This window comes from Pristiophorus japonicus, unplaced genomic scaffold, assembly GCF_044704955.1.
Source record: "Pristiophorus japonicus isolate sPriJap1 unplaced genomic scaffold, sPriJap1.hap1 HAP1_SCAFFOLD_75, whole genome shotgun sequence".
Taxonomy (NCBI): domain Eukaryota; kingdom Metazoa; phylum Chordata; class Chondrichthyes; family Pristiophoridae; genus Pristiophorus; species Pristiophorus japonicus.
Genome location: NW_027254666.1, coordinates 1,309,490 through 1,327,687, shown reverse-complemented (window position 1 = coordinate 1,327,687; position 18,198 = coordinate 1,309,490). Strand labels below are relative to the sequence as shown.

Genomic DNA, 18,198 nt, shown 5'->3' with positions numbered 1-18,198 from the left:
GCATCTAAGAGTACTTAAGGAAGTAGCCCTAGAAATAGTGGATGCATTGGTGATCATTTTCCAACGGGCTATTGACTCGGGATCAGTTCATATCGACTAGAGTGTAGTTAATGTAAAACCACTTTTTAAGAAGGGAGGGAGAGAGAAAGCGGGTAATTATACACTGGTTAGCCTGAATCAGTAGTGGGGAAAATGTTGGAATCAATTATTAAGGATGAAATAGCAGCGCATTTGGAAAGCAGTGACTGGATCGGTCCAAGTCAGCATGGATTTATGAAAGGTAAATCATGCTTGACAATTCTTCTGGAATTTTTGAGGATGTAACTAGTAGAGTAGACAAGGGAGAACCAGTGGATGTGGTATATTTGGACTTTCAAAAGGTTGTTGACAAGGGTTCACACAAGAGATTGCTGTAAAAAATCAAAGCACATGGTATTGGGGGTAATATACTGACGTGGATAGAGAACTGGTTGGCAGACAGGAAGCAGAGAGTTGGGATAAAAGGGTCCTTTTCAGAATGGCAGGCAGTGACTAGTGGAGTGCCTCAGGGCTCAGTGCTGGGACCCCAGCTCTTTACAATATACATCAATGATTTGGATGAAGGAATTGAGTGCAATATCTCCATGTTTGCAGATGACACCAAACTGGGTGGCGGTGTGAACTATGAGGGGGACGCTAAGGGACTGCAGGGTGAATTAGACAGGTTAGGTGAGTGGACAAATTCATGGCAGATGCAGTAAAATGTGGATAAATGTGAGGTTATCCACTTTGAGGGCAAAAACGTGAAGACAGAATATTATCTGAATGGTGGCAGATTAGGAAAAGGGGAGGTGCAATGAGACCTGGGTGTCATGGTTCATCAGTCACTGAAAGTTGGCATACAGTTACAGTAGGCAGGAAAAAGGTAACTCGTATGTTGGCCTTCATAGCTTGGTGATTTGAGTATAGGAGCAGGGAGTTCTTATTGCAGTTGTACAGGGCCTTGGTGAGGCCTCAACTGGAATATTGTTTTCAATTTTGGTCTCCTAGTCTGAGGAAGGACGTTCTTGCTATTGAGGGAGTGCAGCAAAGGTTCACCAGACTGATTCCCGGGATGGCTGGACTGACATATGAGGAGAGACTGGATCAACTGGTCCTTTATACATTGGAGTTTAGAAGGATGAGAGGGGATCTCATCGAAACATACAATATTCTGATGGGACTGGTCAGGTTAGATGCGGGGAGATTGTTCCCGATGTTGGGGAAGTTGGAGCAGGCTCGAGGGTCTAGATGGCCCACCACTGTTCCTAATTCTTATGTTCGTATGTTCTTACAGCAATTCTGGAAGAATAACATTGAAACGAAATGTGACCTGACACCCAGAAAGAAGTGTTAAGGTAGAAGGTTAAATGTTGCATCCCTTTCTGCAAAAAATTCCTTTCACAAACATTTCTCTGACCGAAACGGCACAAAGCAAAAATGTTCCTTTCAAAGTCATTAAACTCACGAATTTCCGTGCCCCGCGAATCTCCTGAATCAGATGCCTCTAGTTTTGCCGACTCAATCCATGTACCTTTGCAATGTTCTGCTTCCACCCACACTATGAAATGTGCCACTAACTTATCGAATCATGGAATGGTTACAGCACGGAAGGCCATTCGGCCCATCGAGCCCGTGCCTACTCTCAGCGAGTCCCACTCCCCCGCCCTTCCCCCATCGCACTGCAATTGTTTTTCCATCAGACACTTTTCCAACTCCCATCTGAAAGATAAGATTGAGTCTGTCTCCACCGCCCTTTCAAGCCGTGCATCCCAGATCCTAAGCACTCGCTCCTGTTCCTATGTGTAAAGTCTGGGAAACACGAGATCAATTCCTGCCACACTCACAGCCTTCCTAAAGATCGCACATTCATTCTATTCTCGTAAAACCAGCTCCTGAAGTATCGGCAAGCTGTGTAGGTTAAGGCTCTAGTTAGGTTCCTAGCAACATGTCAATCGCAGTGTTTCTGTAGTGTAGTGGTTATCACGTTCGCCTAACACGCGAAAGGTCCCCGGTTCGAAACCGGGTGGAAACATTTTCGACATTGTTCAATTAAATATTAGAAAAAATGGAATAATTGACATTAATGGTTCAATATTAACAAAGTTGGTGTTTGTTTCTGCTGATGTTAATAACCCTTCAACTAGGCTGGAGTTTAATATTTTGATATTTCAAATAACAGTGTTGATATTTGATGTCTCCAAGATTAGAGGGACAAATTGATGTCCTGTTTCTGACTGCTCCATATTTGATCGGGGCGGAGGAGCGGTGTGAGATCGGGGCTCAGGAGAGGCGAGGGCCCAGGGACAGCACGGGCCAGCCCACACTGCGATCTATGGATAGTCGGCACATGTGTACATACTAGGTCCACGCAGAAGAGCTTGGTCTGTGGTCGCCTTGGGTAATCCTTGCCTCTGGACCAAGACCTAGCTCTGTCAAGCCCGTGTGGTGGCAGGTGTGCAACGGTCACCCCACGTTAAAACAATCCACCCACAGGCATCTTCCACCTTTCAGGATGTAGTTCGGGACCTAGATTGTCAGGTCCCTCATCGAAACACCTGGGAACTCATCCCTTTTTAGTGTGGAAACAAATCATCCTCGATCCGAGGGACTGCCTAATACTATACTATTAACAAAATGCAGTGTCTCACAGCCCTGTTACATTGGCTGGTTTCTCTGTACAGTTCTGTACACACTCAAACTCTACACAGCGTCTCTCACTCCGTCCCGTTTCCAGCCGTGACGGTGCAGAAAGACCCTCTCAAAGCTGCACGTTCCGGCTGCTTTCAGTTGAGTTGTGAGAGATTATTAAAGGATCCTGCATCTCCGCCGCGCTTCACAACAGCAGATCGAAGCCGCAAACAACCCATCGACTAATCGCTCGTCCACCGCTCCATATTGAGTGAGGCCAGGAATGTCATGTATGCAACCAGCATTGTAACCCATGTATAATCTGACCTAAGTTGTACACTGTGAGAACAATGACCACTTGGTGGTGAACTTGTTCGAGACATTCCTAACCTGGACCTTCACGTATAAAAGGGGAAGCTCCACCCACTTCCATCACTCGAGTGCTAAGAAATAAAAGACAGGTCACAGACTGACCTTCCCTGAAGCATGGGCCTCGTGTGCCTTTACACTGTATAGTAAGGACGTATCAATGGCGACGAGAAACTGGGATTTAAACCACACGAGCATGGCCACGAGCAGAACCGACAAGACGTTCTGTGTTAAGCAATGGTTGGGACAGAGATTCAACATTGTTAAAGCATCACACAGTTCTCCAGGCAGCCAAAGGCAGTCAGGCGTGCCCCAATATATAGCCAAACCCAGAGGGGGAGTTGGACAGAGACAATGGCAAGCTGAATAGCGATTCACGTCATTGCAAGGGACAATGCGGCCAGTAATGGGGCCATCAACACCTGATAATGGTGCACTCAAGGACAATCACGGGGCAGTCAGTGACGATCGACTGGCAAGAGACATTTTGTTTCCAACAGCAGCTCATGTTGGAGGCATGGAGGCACACACTCAGCCAGAGTTTGCAGAGATGAGCAAAATACATGCAGAAATTGCAGAAATGAACACTGGGGGAAATCGCTGGAAGCTGAAGTTCAGCGAGTTCATGTGGTGCACGTATAAAGTTCATACACCAAGACGCCACCGATAATGATGAAAGTGCTCCTCAATGGCATCCCAGTATCAGTGGAGCTAGACACGTGGGCCAGCCAGTCCCTGATGGGTATCAAATAGTTCGAAAAGTTGTGGGCGTCCAAGGCCAGGAGGCCAAAATTATTGCCGATTGACGCACAGCTACGAACGTACACAAAGGAGATCATTCTGGTGCTAGGCAGCGCCACAGTAGCCATGACCCACAAGTTCGCTTGCTGTCATGAACTGGAAATGGGGCGATGTCAATGCAATTTCCTCTGTGGAGCGAGTATCATGCTCACAGATCCTGAACAAATTTGACTCATTATTTCAACCCGGCATTGGCACTTTCATGGGGGCCAAGGTAGTGATTCACATGAACCCGTACGCCATGCCAGTACACCACAAGGTCAGGGCAGAGCCGTGCGTGATGCGGGAAATGATAGAAGGCGAATTGGACCGCCTGCAAAGGGAAGGCATCATCTCGCCAGACGAATTCAGTGACTGGGCGAACCCGATTGTGCCGGTGCTCAAGGCGGATAGGTCGGTCAGGATATGTGGTTATTACAAGGCCACCATCAATCGGGTGTCTTTCCAAGACCAGTACCCGCTACTGAGAGCGGAGGACCTCTTTGCGATGCTATCCGGTGGCAAACTTTTTTCAAAATTGGACCTGAACTCAGCTTACATGACCCAGGAGCTGGCGAGTGAGTCGAAGAAGCTGACCACCATCACGACACACAAGGGGTTGTTTGAGTACAACAGATGTCCGTTCGGGATTCGTCGGTTGCCGCGATCTTACAATGAAATATGGAAAGCCTCCTCAAGTCGATTCGAGGGACGGTGGTTTTTCAAGACGACATCCTCATCACGGGGTACGATACTGAAGAACACCTCCACAACCTGGAGGAGGTGCTACGCAGACTGGACCGGATAGGGCTGCGACTGAAAAGGCGAAGTGCGTCTTCATAGCTCCAGAGGTAGAATTCCTGGGGAGAAGGGTAGCAGCAGACGGGATCAGCTCTACTGCCTCCAAAACGGAAGCGATCCAGAGAGCACCCAGACCCCGTAACACGACGGAGCTGCATTCGTTCCTGGGGCTCCTGAACTATTTTGGTAACTTTCTTCCCAAATTGAGCAAGCTGCTAGAGCCGCTACACGTGCTCCTACGCAAAGGTCACGAATGTGTCTGGGGGGACAGCCAGAAAAGGACTTTTATTAGAGCTCCCAATTTGTTATGTTCCAACACTCTGTTAACGCTATATGACCCATGTAAGAAACTTGTGTTAACGTGCGATGCGTCGTCCGATTGTGTCGGGTGTGTGTTGCAGCATGTCAATGCCAAGTGTCAGTTACAGCCGGTAGCTTAGGCCTCCAGAAGTCTGTCCCAGGCAGAAATGGGCTACGGGATGGTAGAAAAGGAGGCGCTTGCATGTGTATATGCAGTAAAGAAAATGCACCAATACCTGTTTGTCAGGAAATTTGAGCTGGAGACAGATCAGAAACCCCTAACGTCCCTTTTGGCAGACAACAAGGCCATAAATGCAAATGCATCGGCCCGCATACAGAGGTGGGCACTCAGTTTAGCCGCCTATGACTACACAATTCGGCACAGACCGGGCACCGAAAACTGTGCTGATGCACTCAGCAGGCTCCCACTCGCCACCACTGAGGGGGCTACCGAGCATGGTGCTGAGATGGTCATGGCTGTTGAAGCTTTCGGAAGTGAAGTCTCACCCGTGACAGCCCGTCAGATTAAAGTCTGGACAAATAGAGACCCGCTATTGTCTCCAGTCAAGAAATGTGTCCTGAATGGGGACTGGGCAGCCACTTACAGGGCATGTCGTGAGGAAGTTAAACTATTTCACAGGCGCAGGGATGAACTCTCGATTCAGGCCGATTGCCTACTGTGGGGAAACCGCGTAGAAACCAGATGGGCAGAGAGTTGTTCATCAAAGCACCCGGGCATTGTTATGAGGAAGGCAATTGCCAAGTCACACATTTGGTGTACAGGGAAAGACGCAGATCTGGAACTTTGCGTTCGCAGGTGCAACACGTTTGCCCAGCTGGGTAATGCGCCCAGGGAAGCCCCCACTAGCCCATGGTCCTGGCCCACCAAGCCTTGGGCACGCATCCATGAGGACTACGCAGGTCCTTTAAAAAATGTTTTTTTGGTTGTAGTAGACGCCTGCTCCATAAGAAACATAAGAAACATAAGAATTAGGAACAGGAGTAGACCATCTACCCCCTCGAGCCTGCTCCGCCATTCAACAAGATCATGGCTGATCTGGCCGTGGACTCAGCTCCACTTACCCACCCGCACCCCGTCACCCTTATTTCGCTTAGTGGTTTAACATCTATCTGTCTGTGACTTGAATACATTCAATGATCTCGCCTCAACTGCTTCCTTGGGCAGATAATCCCACAGATTCACAAACCTCTGGGAGAAGAAATTGCTTCTCAACTCGGTTTTAAATTGGCTCCCCCGTATTTTGAGGCTGTGCCCCCTAGCTCTAGTCTCCCCTACCAGTGGAAACAACATCCCTGCCTCTATCTTGTCTATCCCTTTCATTATTTTAAATGTTTCTATGAGATCACCCCTCATCCTTCTGAACTCCACCGAGTAAAGACACAGTCTCCTCAATCTATCATCATAAGGTAACCCCCTCATCTGCGGAATCAGCCGAGTGAATCGTCTCTGTATCCCCTCCAAAGCCAGTATATCCTTCCTTAAGTAATGTGACCAAAACTGCACGCAGTACTGCAGGTGCGACCTCACCAATACCCTATACAGTTGCAGCAGGACATCCCTGCTTTTATACTCCATCCCTCTCGCAATGAAGGCGAACATTCCATTCACCTTCCTGATTACCTGCTGCACCTGCAAACTAACTTTTGGGGATTCATGCACAAGGACCCCCAGGTCCCTCTGCACCGCAGCATGTTGTAATTTCTCTCTATTCAAATAATATTCCCTTTTACTGTTTTTTTTTCCCAAGGTGGATGACCTCACACTTTCCGACATTGTATTTCATCTGCTAAACCTTAGCACATTCGCTTACCCTATACAAATCTCTTTGCAGCCTCTCTGTGTCCTCTACACAACCCGCTTTCCCACTAATCTTTGTGTCATCTGCAAATTCTTTTACACTACACTCTGTCCCCTCTTCCAGGTCATCTATGTATATTGCAAACAGTTGTGGTCCCAGCACCGATCCCTGTGGCACACCACTAACCACGGATTTCCAAACTGAAAAGCACCCATTTATCCCGACTCTCTGCTTTCTGTTCGCCAGCCAAATCTCGATCCACGCTAATACATATCCTCTGACTCCGCGCAGCTCTATCTTCGGAAATAACCTTCTGTGTGGTACCTTATCGAATGCCTTTTGGAAATCTAAATACACCACATCCATCGGTACACCTCTATCCACCATGCTCGTTATATCTTCAAAGAATTCCAGTATATTAGTTAAACATGATTTCCCCTTCATGAATCCATGCTGTGTCTGCTTGATTGCACTAAGCCTATCTAGATGTCCCGCTATTTCTTCCTTAATGATAGTTTCAAACATTTTCCCCACTACAGATGTTAAACTAACCGGCCTATTGTTACCTGCATTTTGTCTGGCCGCTTTTGTATACAGAGGCGTTACATTAGCTGCTTTCCAATCCGCTGGTACCTCCCCAGAGTCCAGAGAATTTTGGAAGATTATAACGAATGCATCTGCTATAACTTCCGCTACCTCTTTTAATACCCTGGGATGCATTTCATCAGGACCAGGGAACTTGTCTACCTTGAGTCCCATTTGCCTGTCCAGCACTACCCGCCTAGTGATAGTGATTGTCTCAAGTTCCTCCCTTCCCACATTCCTGTGACCAGCAATTTCTGGCATAGTTTTTGTGTCTTCCACTGTGAAGACCGAAGCAAAATAATTGTTTAAGTTCTCAGCCATTTCCACATTTCCCATTATTAAATCCCCCTTCTCATCTTCTGAGGGACCAACATTTACTTTAGTCACTCTTTGCCGTTTTATATATCGGTAAAAGATTTTACTATCTGTTTTTATGTTTTGCGCAATTTTAATTTCGTAATCTATCTTTCCTTTCCTTATTGCTTTCTTAGTCATTGTTTGCTGTCGTTTAAAATTTTCCCAATCTTCTAGTTTCCCACTAACCTTGGCCACCTTATACGCATTGGTTTTTAATTTGATACTCTCCTTTATTTCCTTGGTTATCCACAGCAAGTTATCCCTTCTCTTACTGCCCTTCTTTTTCACTGGAATATATTTTTGTTGTGCACTATGAAAGAGCTCCTTAAAAGGCCTCTGCTGTACATCAATTGTGCCACCGTTTATTCTGTGTTCCCAGTCTACTTTAACCAACTCTGCCATCATCCCACTGTAGTCCCCTTTGTTTAAGCATTGTATGCTCGTTTGAGACACTACTTCCTCACCCTCAATCTATATTACAAATTCAACCATACTGTGATCACTCCTTCTGAGAGGATCTTTTACCAGGAGATCGTTCATTATTCCTGTCTCATTGCACAGGACCAGATCTAAGATAGCTTGCTCCCTTGTAGGTTCTGTAACATATTGTTCTCAGAAACAATCCTGTATGCATTCTATGAATTCCTCCTCCAGGCTACCGCGTGCGATTTGATTTGACCAATCAATATGTAGGTTAAAATCCACCATGATTACTGCCGTTCCTTTTTCACATGCCTCCATTATTCCCTTGATTATTGCCACCCCACCGTCAAGTTATTATTTGGGCGCCTATAAACTACGCCCACCAGTGACTTTTTCCCCTTACTATCTCTAATCTCCACCCACAATGATTCAACATTTTGTTCATTAGAGCCAATATCATATCTCACAACTGCCCTGATGTCATCCTTTATTAACAGAGCTACGCCACCTCCTTTCCCTTCTTGTCTATCTTTCCAAATTGTCAGCTACCCCAGTATGTTTAATTCCCAAGTCTTCGCCACCCTGCAACCACGTTTCTGTAATGGCCACCAAATCATACCCATTTGTCATGATTTGTGCCGTCAACTCATTTACTTTATTTTGAATGCTGCGTGTGTTTAGGTAAAGTATTTAATACTAGTTTTTAATCTATGATTTTTAGTTTTGACCCCTCCTGCAGCCCTTTATATTCATACATATTGTCCCTTCCTATTACCTTGTGGTTCACACTTACCCCAGTGCTACTCTGCTCTGTTGCCTCCTGCCTTTTGCATTCATTCTTGGGGTCCTTTTTATCTGCGCTCTCACCCACTCTAACTAGCTCAGAGCCCTCTCCGGCGTTCTGAATACTCCTCGTATTGAGGCACCGAGCTTTCAGGCTTGCCTTTTTATTCCTCTTTGACCCTTTAGAATATTGATGTACAGTGGCCATTTTTGGTTTTTGCCTTGGGTTTCTCTGCCCTCCACTTTTACTCATCTCGTTTCTGTCTTTTGTATCTGTCTCCATTTTGTTTCCCTCTCTCTCCCTGCATTGGTTCCCATCCCCCTGCCATATTAGTTTAACTCCTCCCCAACAGCACTAGCAAACACTCCCCCCTAAGGACTTTGGTTCAGGACCTGCCTCGGTACAGACCGTCTGGTTTGTACCGGTCCGACATCCCCCAGAACCGGTTGCAATGCCCCAGGAATTTGAATCCCTCCCTGCTGCACCACTGCTCAAGCCACGGATTCATCTGAGCTATCCTGCGATTCCGACTCTGACTAGCACGTGGCATTGGTAGCAATCCCGAGATTGCTACTTTTGAGGTCCTACTTTTTAATTCAGCTTCTAGCTCCTTAAATTCATCTTGTAGGACCTCATCCATTTTTTTACCTAAAACTTTGGTACCAATGTGCACCACGACAACTGGCTGATCTCCCTCCCTTTTCAGAATGTCCTGCACCCGCTGCGAGACATCCTTGACCCTTGCACCAGGGAGGCAACATACCAACATGGAGTCTCGGTTGCGGCCGAAGAAACGCCTATCTATTCCACTTTAAATCGAATCCCCTATCACTATCGCTGTCCCACTCTTTTTCCTGCCCTTCTGTGCAGCAGAGCCAGCCACGGTGCCATGAACTTGGCTGCTGCTGCACTCCCCTGATGAGTCATCCCCCTCAACAGTACTCAATGTGAGGCCAACGTGATATCCGCTACACTGCAGCCCATCAAAGGGCGAGAAACCACTGAATATGAAGGATGAGCTCACAAATATCAGGGGCAGTGCAGACTGGTCAATGTCAAACCCTCCTTTCTTATTCAGCAGTGGCATGAATGGGAGTCAGACGCCACAAAATTTGATTAAAGACACAAATACAAGCAACACTTGCAAATCTTTTCAGTGTAAAATTCTTTCACTTTATTTGAAATGCTACAGCGTTGAATCTGAAAATACGCATGTTGGGATTTTATCTTTACTACTGTTTGTATGTTGTGTGCACGGTAGGTATAACCGGTGCTGTTAAATTTGATAAAAGTTGCCCCAGATTCGTGGTGTCATCGGCAATGAGAATTTTGAACCAGAAAGATATAATACAGTGAGTAAAATGGGATATGGTTTTCGAGTTAAGATGCAAAGCACAAGACAAATGATTGAAGTATGGACTGTTCCTGAGTTAGCATTTGTTTGATTGTGCAAAAGAAGGTGAGGGGTTAATTAATGATGGTTTCCCGTGAAAGCAAGAGAAAAGTTTAAGAAGAAACCATACGGTGCCTGTCAGGTGAGCGCTGCTTGTGTTACCTGGTGGGAATGGGCCGAGATTTTAAAGCCCATTGTATTACAGAACCTTCATAGAGACGAACATCTCCAGCTCACTGTGTAGGTCTCATGGTGCAATGGTAGCGTGTCTGACTCCAGATCCGAAGGTTGCATGTTCAAATCACGTCGTGGTCACTGTTCTTTCGGATATTGTTCATCCAGAATTAATATTTCCTTTGCTGTTTGACAATAACCAGACCCTTGCTCCAAGGGCTGTCTCATTGTTTCCAAGGTGTCAGGCAGAGAATTACTTTTATTTAAAAAAATACTTTATCCAAACCAGGTTCCCTGATGGTCTGGTGGTTATGATTTAGTGCGTTCAACGCCACGGCACGGGTTCGATTCCCGGTCAGGGAAATTGTACTTTTAATTCAAAACCTTACATAAAAAATAGTTCATCTATTTTACACATCTTTATGCATCTCCTGTGTAAAAAAAAATGAAACATTGATTTAAACATCATTAATTAATACGTAAAATTCTATTGTCATATGATATATTTGCTCTGAGCATATGAGGAACTTTTCTCCCGATCCCATTGGGTTTAATTCTGGTAATCTGGTGCTGAAAGTGGAGATGTTTCCGCAGTGTATCGCAAATCATAGACACCATCAGAGGCAGTAACTCGGGATCGAGGAGGACTTGCTTCCATCCCAAAGTGAGTCCTTTGATGGCTGAACATTCCGATACGAGAGCCACAGACCCTGTTACAGGTGGGACAGATATACGTCGAGGGAAGATGTCGGTGGGAATGGTTTGCCGTGTGCTCCTTCCGCTGCCTGCGCTTGGTCTCTTCATGCTCCTTGCGTCTCGAGTCAAAGAGCTCAACGCCCTCCCAGAAGGACTGTCTCCACATCGGGCGGTCTGCGGCCTGGGCCTCCCAGGTGTCAGTGGTGATGTCGCACTTTACCTGGGAGGCTTTGAGGGTGTCCTTATAACGTTACCCCTGTCCTCCTTTGGCTCATTTACCCTGAAAGGAGCTCCGCATAAAGACGTAAACATAAACACGTAAGGATGAGGGGCCGGAGTTGGCCATTCGGCCCCTCCAACCTGGTTCACCATTCAAGAAGATCCTGGCAGTTCTTCAACAGCAAGTTTAAACATCTGGGGCGGAGCCAACAGGCGCCTGGCTGCAATGAGTGATAAAAACCTGCTTTGAATGGAAGCCTGGCTAGCTCAGTCGGTAGAGCATGAGACTCTTAATCTCAGGGTCGTGAGTTCGAGACCAACGTTGGGCGATTTCTTTTCATTTAATGTTGCTTTAATGGAAAACCTCTGACCGAAACGGCACAAAACAAAAATGTTGCTTTCAAAGTCATTAAACTCCGAAATTTCCACGCCCCGCGAATCTCCTAAATCAGATGCCTCTAGTTTTGGCGACTCAATCCATGTCCCTTTTGCAATGTTGTGCTCCCAGCCACACTATAAAATGTGCCACTAACTGATCGAATCATGGAATGGTTACAGCACGGAAGACCATTCGGCCCATCGAGCCAGTGCCGACCCTCAGCGAGTCCCACTCCCCCACCCTTTCCCCGTAGCTCTGCAATTGTTTTTCCTTCAGACACTTATCCAACTCCCGTCTGAAAGATAAGATTAAGTCTGCCTCCACCGCCCTTTCAAGCCGTGCATTCCAGATCCTAACCACTCGCTGCTAAATGGCCATCTCCTGTTCCTATGTATGAAGTCTGGGAAACACGAGATCAATTCCTGCCACGCTCACAGCCTTCCGAAATATAGCACCGTCATTCTCTTCTCGTAAAACCAGCTCCTGAAGTATCGGCCAGCTGTGTAGGTTGAAGCTCTGGTTATATTCCTAAGGTTGCTTTATACACAGTGTTTCTGTAGTGTAGTGGTTATCATATCCACCTCACACGTGAAAGGTCCCCGGTGGAAATTGTATTTTGGAGAATACTTTTGCTGTGAAATAAATTGAACAAAAGTCGCTCCAGGTTCCTTGTCGCATGAGCACTGAACATTTTAAACCAGTCTCCAACAAACAGAGTGAGTAAAGTCAGATAGGGGAGAAAACTTCATCAATGATTCAAAATCCTTAAATAATTAAAGTTCAGTTATTGAAGTTTCCACTGTCCCTCAGTAACAATTCGACAAAACAACGCTGTCGGTTAATGAATGGGGCATAAAACAAATAATCTTCACCCATCCCCATCCCCCGGCACACAGTTTAATTAGTTGCATGTCATTATTTTAAAGATTTTGAATGGAAGAATTATTTTCTGAATTCGTACTCCCTCTGTGAGCGCCGCATCACGAAACGAGCAGGAAGCACATTAAAGAGTTTACCACAATTGCTGACATTTCTTTGCTTTTTTCTTGTATTTTTGCAGCTCTTCGTCCTTTTCAGCTCCTGACTGCGGATATCGCTGTGATTAAACCTGAACACAATGCAATGTCTGTCTCACTGTTTCCCCGGTGTCAGGCAGAGATACGCCTGCTGCCCCCATTTATTGCATGTGACAGGACACAAAAGTTCAAAATCAACCTGCAGGTGGCCACACACAGCACTGAATAGTCAGGATGGCCGAGCAGTATGCGGTACTGTGTTTAGATCACTGTCTCCTCTGGAGATATTATTTTTGCACCAAAAACTAATGTGCGATAAAATGGAACAAGAGCAGTCCGGGGTGCATTGTCACATGATGTAAGCTACCTCGGACCCGGACCAAAGCTCCCCGGACACCGTGCACAAGCTCAGGAAAACAACGGGGGAGAGGATATCCCGGCCACTGGGCCTTCCAGTAACACTGAACAAGTGCCCGGTCTGAAACTTTCCAGAGTAATAACTTGTAACTGGAGCTTCGAACAGTCCGGATGGCCAAGCGGTCTAAGGTGCTATGTTCAGGTCACAGTCTCCTCTGGAGGTGTGGGGTCAAATCCCACTCCTGACGTTCAGTGTTTTTAATTGCAAACTCATTTGTTTGGACACCACTCTCAAGTGTTTTGGGACATCCATCGAACTTCATAAAATGACCCCACTTCAATTGCAAAGAATAATATCAAAGTTACTTCTCAAACCGGGAATCGATCCTGGGTGGCTGTAACGATAGGAATGGTTTTGTGAAGCATTGAAATGAGCCATATAAATATCTCGCACTGCTCATTTAAAAACACGGTTATAATTTGTTTCATTGCAAAAGAAGGCAGGCTCGAAGGGCCAAATGGCCGACTCCTGCTCCTGGTTCTTGTGTTCTTATACAGAGCACAGAACATATGATCAAATGATCAACTCTCCCTCAGTTCGCATTTTGTTCATTGTGCAAAAGAAGATTATGGGTTCATTAATGATGTTTTCCAGTGAAAGCACCATAAAGGTTTAAGGACAATAATTCACCCAACATGGGGCTCAAACCCACGACCCGGAGATTAAAAGCCGAATACTCTACCGACTAAACTAGCCGGGCCTGCTTAAGGTGCATCTTCCTGTCGCTGATTGCTGCCAGGCGCCTGTTGGTATCGTCCCGTGGCTTTATCTCGAGCTTTATCTCGAGCTTCAAACCACGATACCGGTTCTCCTGAATTTCAAGGCTTGTACGGAGATCAATCATCAAAAGCCGTGTCATTAACCACAGCTGGGCCGTCAATTTTCTGATCACAAAGTGCTTTCAGTCCTTGTCAATATCTCTTGTCTATTTGCCGGTGTTACACGATTCTGTCGGTCTCTCTGGCTCTTTAATCTGTGTGTGGTCACCTGCATGTTGATTCTCGATGAATGCCTGTGTTTGTGTCTTCTACAACAATAGAAAATGTTTCTTATATATTTGTTACGTTCTCTCCAATGCCTTGATATCCTTCCTAAATTGTGGTGCTCAGAACTGTAAACAGTTCTCCAACTGAGGCCTAAACCGGGATTGAAAAGGTATGGTACAACTTCTTCGCTGGTGTCCTCTATTTCACTTCATAAAAAGCCAAGGGCCCTGTATTCTTTTTAAACAACTTAGTAACTTATCTACCCAGCTTCAAAGATTTCTGTGTGTAAATCACTCAATCCTTCTGCTTCTCTTTTAACACAATACCATTTAGTTTATGTTTTCTCATATCACCTCCCTTTGTTTCAGAGACCTTACACACAGGTACATGAGGAGGCCCATTCAGCCCCTTGAGCCTGTTGCACAGGAACAGGAGGAGGCCCATTCATCCCCTCGAGCCTGATACACAGGAACAGGAGGAGGCCCATTTAGCCCCTCGAGCCTGTAACACAGGAACAGGAGGAGGCTATTCAGCCGCTCGTGCCTGTTACACAGGAACAGGAGGAGGCCCATACAGCCTCTTGAGCCTGTTACACAGGAACAGGAGGAGGTCCATTCAGGCCCTCGAGCCTGTTACACAGGAACAGGAGGAGGCCATTCAGCCGCTCAAGCCTGTTACACAGGAACAGGAGGAGGCCATTCAGCCCCTCGAGCCGGTTCCGCCATTCAATGAGATCATGGCTGATCTGTGAGCAAACTCCATATACCCGCCTTTGGACAATCTTCCTTAATACCTTTGATCAAAATGCGATGTAAAATGAACAACTGACCTAGCACGAACTGCCCTTTGCAGAAGGGAGTTCCAAACCTCTCCCACCATGTGTGTGTTGGAATGTTTCCGAATTTCACTCCTGAAACGTCTGTCTCTAATGTTTAGACTATGGCCCGAAGTCTGGGACTCCCCAACCAGCGGGAAATCATTTCTCTCTATCTACTATATCTCTTCCCTTATTATCTTTGAAAATTTTGATCAAATCAATGCTCGACCCTCTAATTTCCAGTGGGTGTAATCTCATATCTTAATTTAAACCTTGGAATCCAGGTATCATTCTGGGAAACCGACACAGTGCTCCCTCCAACGCCAATACATCCTTCCTAAGGCAAGGCCAGTGAAAACTGAATCAAGGGATGGGTCTTACTAGATTTAATCTGATGGTTTCCAGCAGGCATTTGGTAAGGTCCCACACATCATCATCATCATCATCATAGGCGTGTCCTCGAACGAGGAAGGCTTACTTCCACATGGGTTCACAGGTGTTTCAATGAAGGACCCGATGTTGCAGTTCTGAACTCCAATCAAAGGGTGGAAGATGCCTGTGGGTGGATTGTTTTAACGTGGTGTGACCGTTGGACACCAGCCACCACACGGGCTTGACAGAGTGAGGTCTTGGTCCAGTGGCAAGGGTTAACCAGGACAGCTGGAGTCCTGCTCTGCTGCACGTCATCAAAACACAGGTCGCTGTTTTGTGCGTGAGCAGGCAGGAACATCGGCGGGAACCAGGTACAGCGGAGGAGCGGGAAGGTCAGTGTGGAGGAACGGTGAGAGGTCGTGGTGGAGGAGCGGTGAGAGATCGTGGTGGAGGAACGGTGAGAGGTCGTGGTGGAGGAACGGCGAGAGATCGTGGTGGAGGAACGGTGAGAGATCGTGGCGCAGGAGTGACGAGAGATCGTGGTGGACGAACTGTGAGAGATCGTGGTGGAGGAGCGGTGAGAGATTGTGGCGGAGGTGCGGCGAAGGTTAAATACAAGGGATGTTGGCAGAAATCAAAGTTGAGGCAACGAATGTGTTGTGTATCTGTAAAGCATGCACTCCCATGTTCCACCATCAGGGAGCTCATCCCCTGAAGTCCCAAGGGATCCCAACACCCCTTGGGACACTGTATTTAAGCCGGCCCCTCAGGCCAGTTTCTCACTCTAGAGTGTCTTATTAAAGACTGAGGATACTGTTACTTTAACCTCCCTGTGTGCAGCCTCATCTGTGTTAGGAACACAATAACTGGCGTCGAGAATACGAATCCAACACAAAGATGCAGCAAACTGTGGGCATCCTGGAGAAGTTCTCGGACGGTGAGGACTGGGAAGTCTATTTCGAACGAGCTGGACGGAGAAGGAAGTGCTGCAAAAAAGGAGAGTGGTCCTCCTCACAGTCTGTGGGGCTCAGACCTACAGCCTCATGAAGAATGTTCTGGCTCTGGTGAAACCCACAGGTAAGTCGTATGAGGAGGTGAGCACACTAGTTCGGAACCATCTTAACCCGAGGGAGAGCGCGCTATGGCGAGGTATCTGTTCTATACGTGCCAGCGAACTGAAGATCAGGAAGTGGCGAGCTACCTCGCCGAGCTAAGGCGACTTGCAGGATAATGTGAGTTTGATGGCTACCTGGAACAAATGCTCAGATAATTTTTTGTACTGGGCATTGGCCACGAGACCATCCTCCGAAAACTTTTGGCTGTAGAGACACCGATCGTCAGTAAGGCCATTGCGATAACAGAGGTATTTATGTCCACAAGTGAAAACACCAAACAAATCTCTCAGCACACAAGTGCTCGCAATGTTCATAAATTAACTGGAACTGTGTTTGTGAGCTGAAATGTACAGGGCAGAACCCACGAATCTGCAACTGCCAGCAGGCCTCTGGTGACCCAGATGACTCAGAGTCCCCAACAAAGGATGAGTGCAAGGCAATTCACACCTTGTTGGAGTTGTGCAGGCTTCCATTCAGCCTATTCATGCCGCTTCAAAGGGTATGTTTGCAAGAGCTGTGGAACAATGGGGCATCTCCAACGAGCTTGCGAATGAGCTGAAAGCTCTGCAAAACCTGCTAACCACCATGTGGCAGAGGAAGATCGGTCCATGGTGGATCAAAGCAATTTCGAGCCTCAGAGAGAGGAGGCAGATGCTGAAGTACACGGGGTGCACAAATTTTAGACGAAATGTCCACCTATAACGCTAAATGTAATATTGAATGGCTTACCCGTAACCATGGAACTGGACACTGGCGCTAGCCAGTCCATCGTGAGTAAAAAGATGTTTGAGAGACTGTGGTGCAACAACGCATTCAGACCAGCCCGAAGCCCCATCCACACGAAACTGAGAGTGTACACCAAGGAGCTTATCACTGTCCTGGGCAGCGCCATGGTCAAGGTCACCTACGAGGGCACGGTGCACGAACTGCCACTCTGGATTGTCCCGGGAGATGGCCCAACACTGCTTGGAAGAAGCTGGCTTGGCAAAATCCGCTGCAACTGGGATACCATCCGAACGCTATCACATGTCGATGAGGCATTATGTACCCAGGTCCTGAACACATTTCCTTCCCTTTCTGAGCCAGGCATTGGAAACCTTTCCGGTGTGAAGGTGCGGATCGACTTGGTCCCAGAGGCACGACCCATTCACCACAAGGCGCGAGCGGTACCTCATATGATGAGGAGAGAGTGGAAATCGAGCTGGACAGGCTGAAACTCGAGGACATCATCTCCCCAGTGGAATTCAGCGAGTGGGCCAGCCCGATTGTTCCAGTACTCAAAAGTGATGGCACGGTCAGGGTTTGCGGCGATTATAAAGTAACTATTAATCGTTTCTCGCTACAGGACCAATACCCGCTACCTAAGACAGACGACCTATTTGGCGCGCTGGCAGGAGGCAAGGCGTTCACCAAGCTTGAGCTGACTTCGGCCTACATGACGCGGGAGCTGGAGGAGTCTTTGAAGGGCCTCACCTGCATCAACGTGCAAAAGTGACTGTTCAGCGACAACAGATGCCCGTTTGGAATTCGGTCGTCTGCAGCGATCTTCCAGAGAAACATGGAGAGCCTACTCAAGTCGGTACCACACACGATGGTCTTTCAGGATGACATATTGCTTATGGGTCTGGACACCGTCGAACACATACAAAACCTGGAGGAGGTCCTCCAGCGACTGGATCGCGTAGGGCTGCGGCTGAAGACGTCGAAATGCGTCTTCATGGCAACAGAAGTGGAGATTTTCGGGA

At 47.0% G+C, this 18,198-nt stretch overlaps 2 non-coding genes across 2 annotated transcripts; both read left to right on the top strand.

Moving 5' to 3' along the window:
- The first annotated feature begins 1,980 nt into the window (after nucleotides 1-1,980).
- On the top strand, nucleotides 1,981-2,053 carry trnav-aac (transfer RNA valine (anticodon AAC)). The gene has a single exon. It is a non-coding gene; the product is annotated as a tRNA-Val (tRNA).
- Nucleotides 2,054-11,606: 9,553 nt separating this feature from the next.
- trnak-cuu (transfer RNA lysine (anticodon CUU)) lies at nucleotides 11,607-11,679 on the top strand. Its single transcript has one exon. It is a non-coding gene; the product is annotated as a tRNA-Lys (tRNA).
- Nucleotides 11,680-18,198: the final 6,519 nt, after the last annotated feature.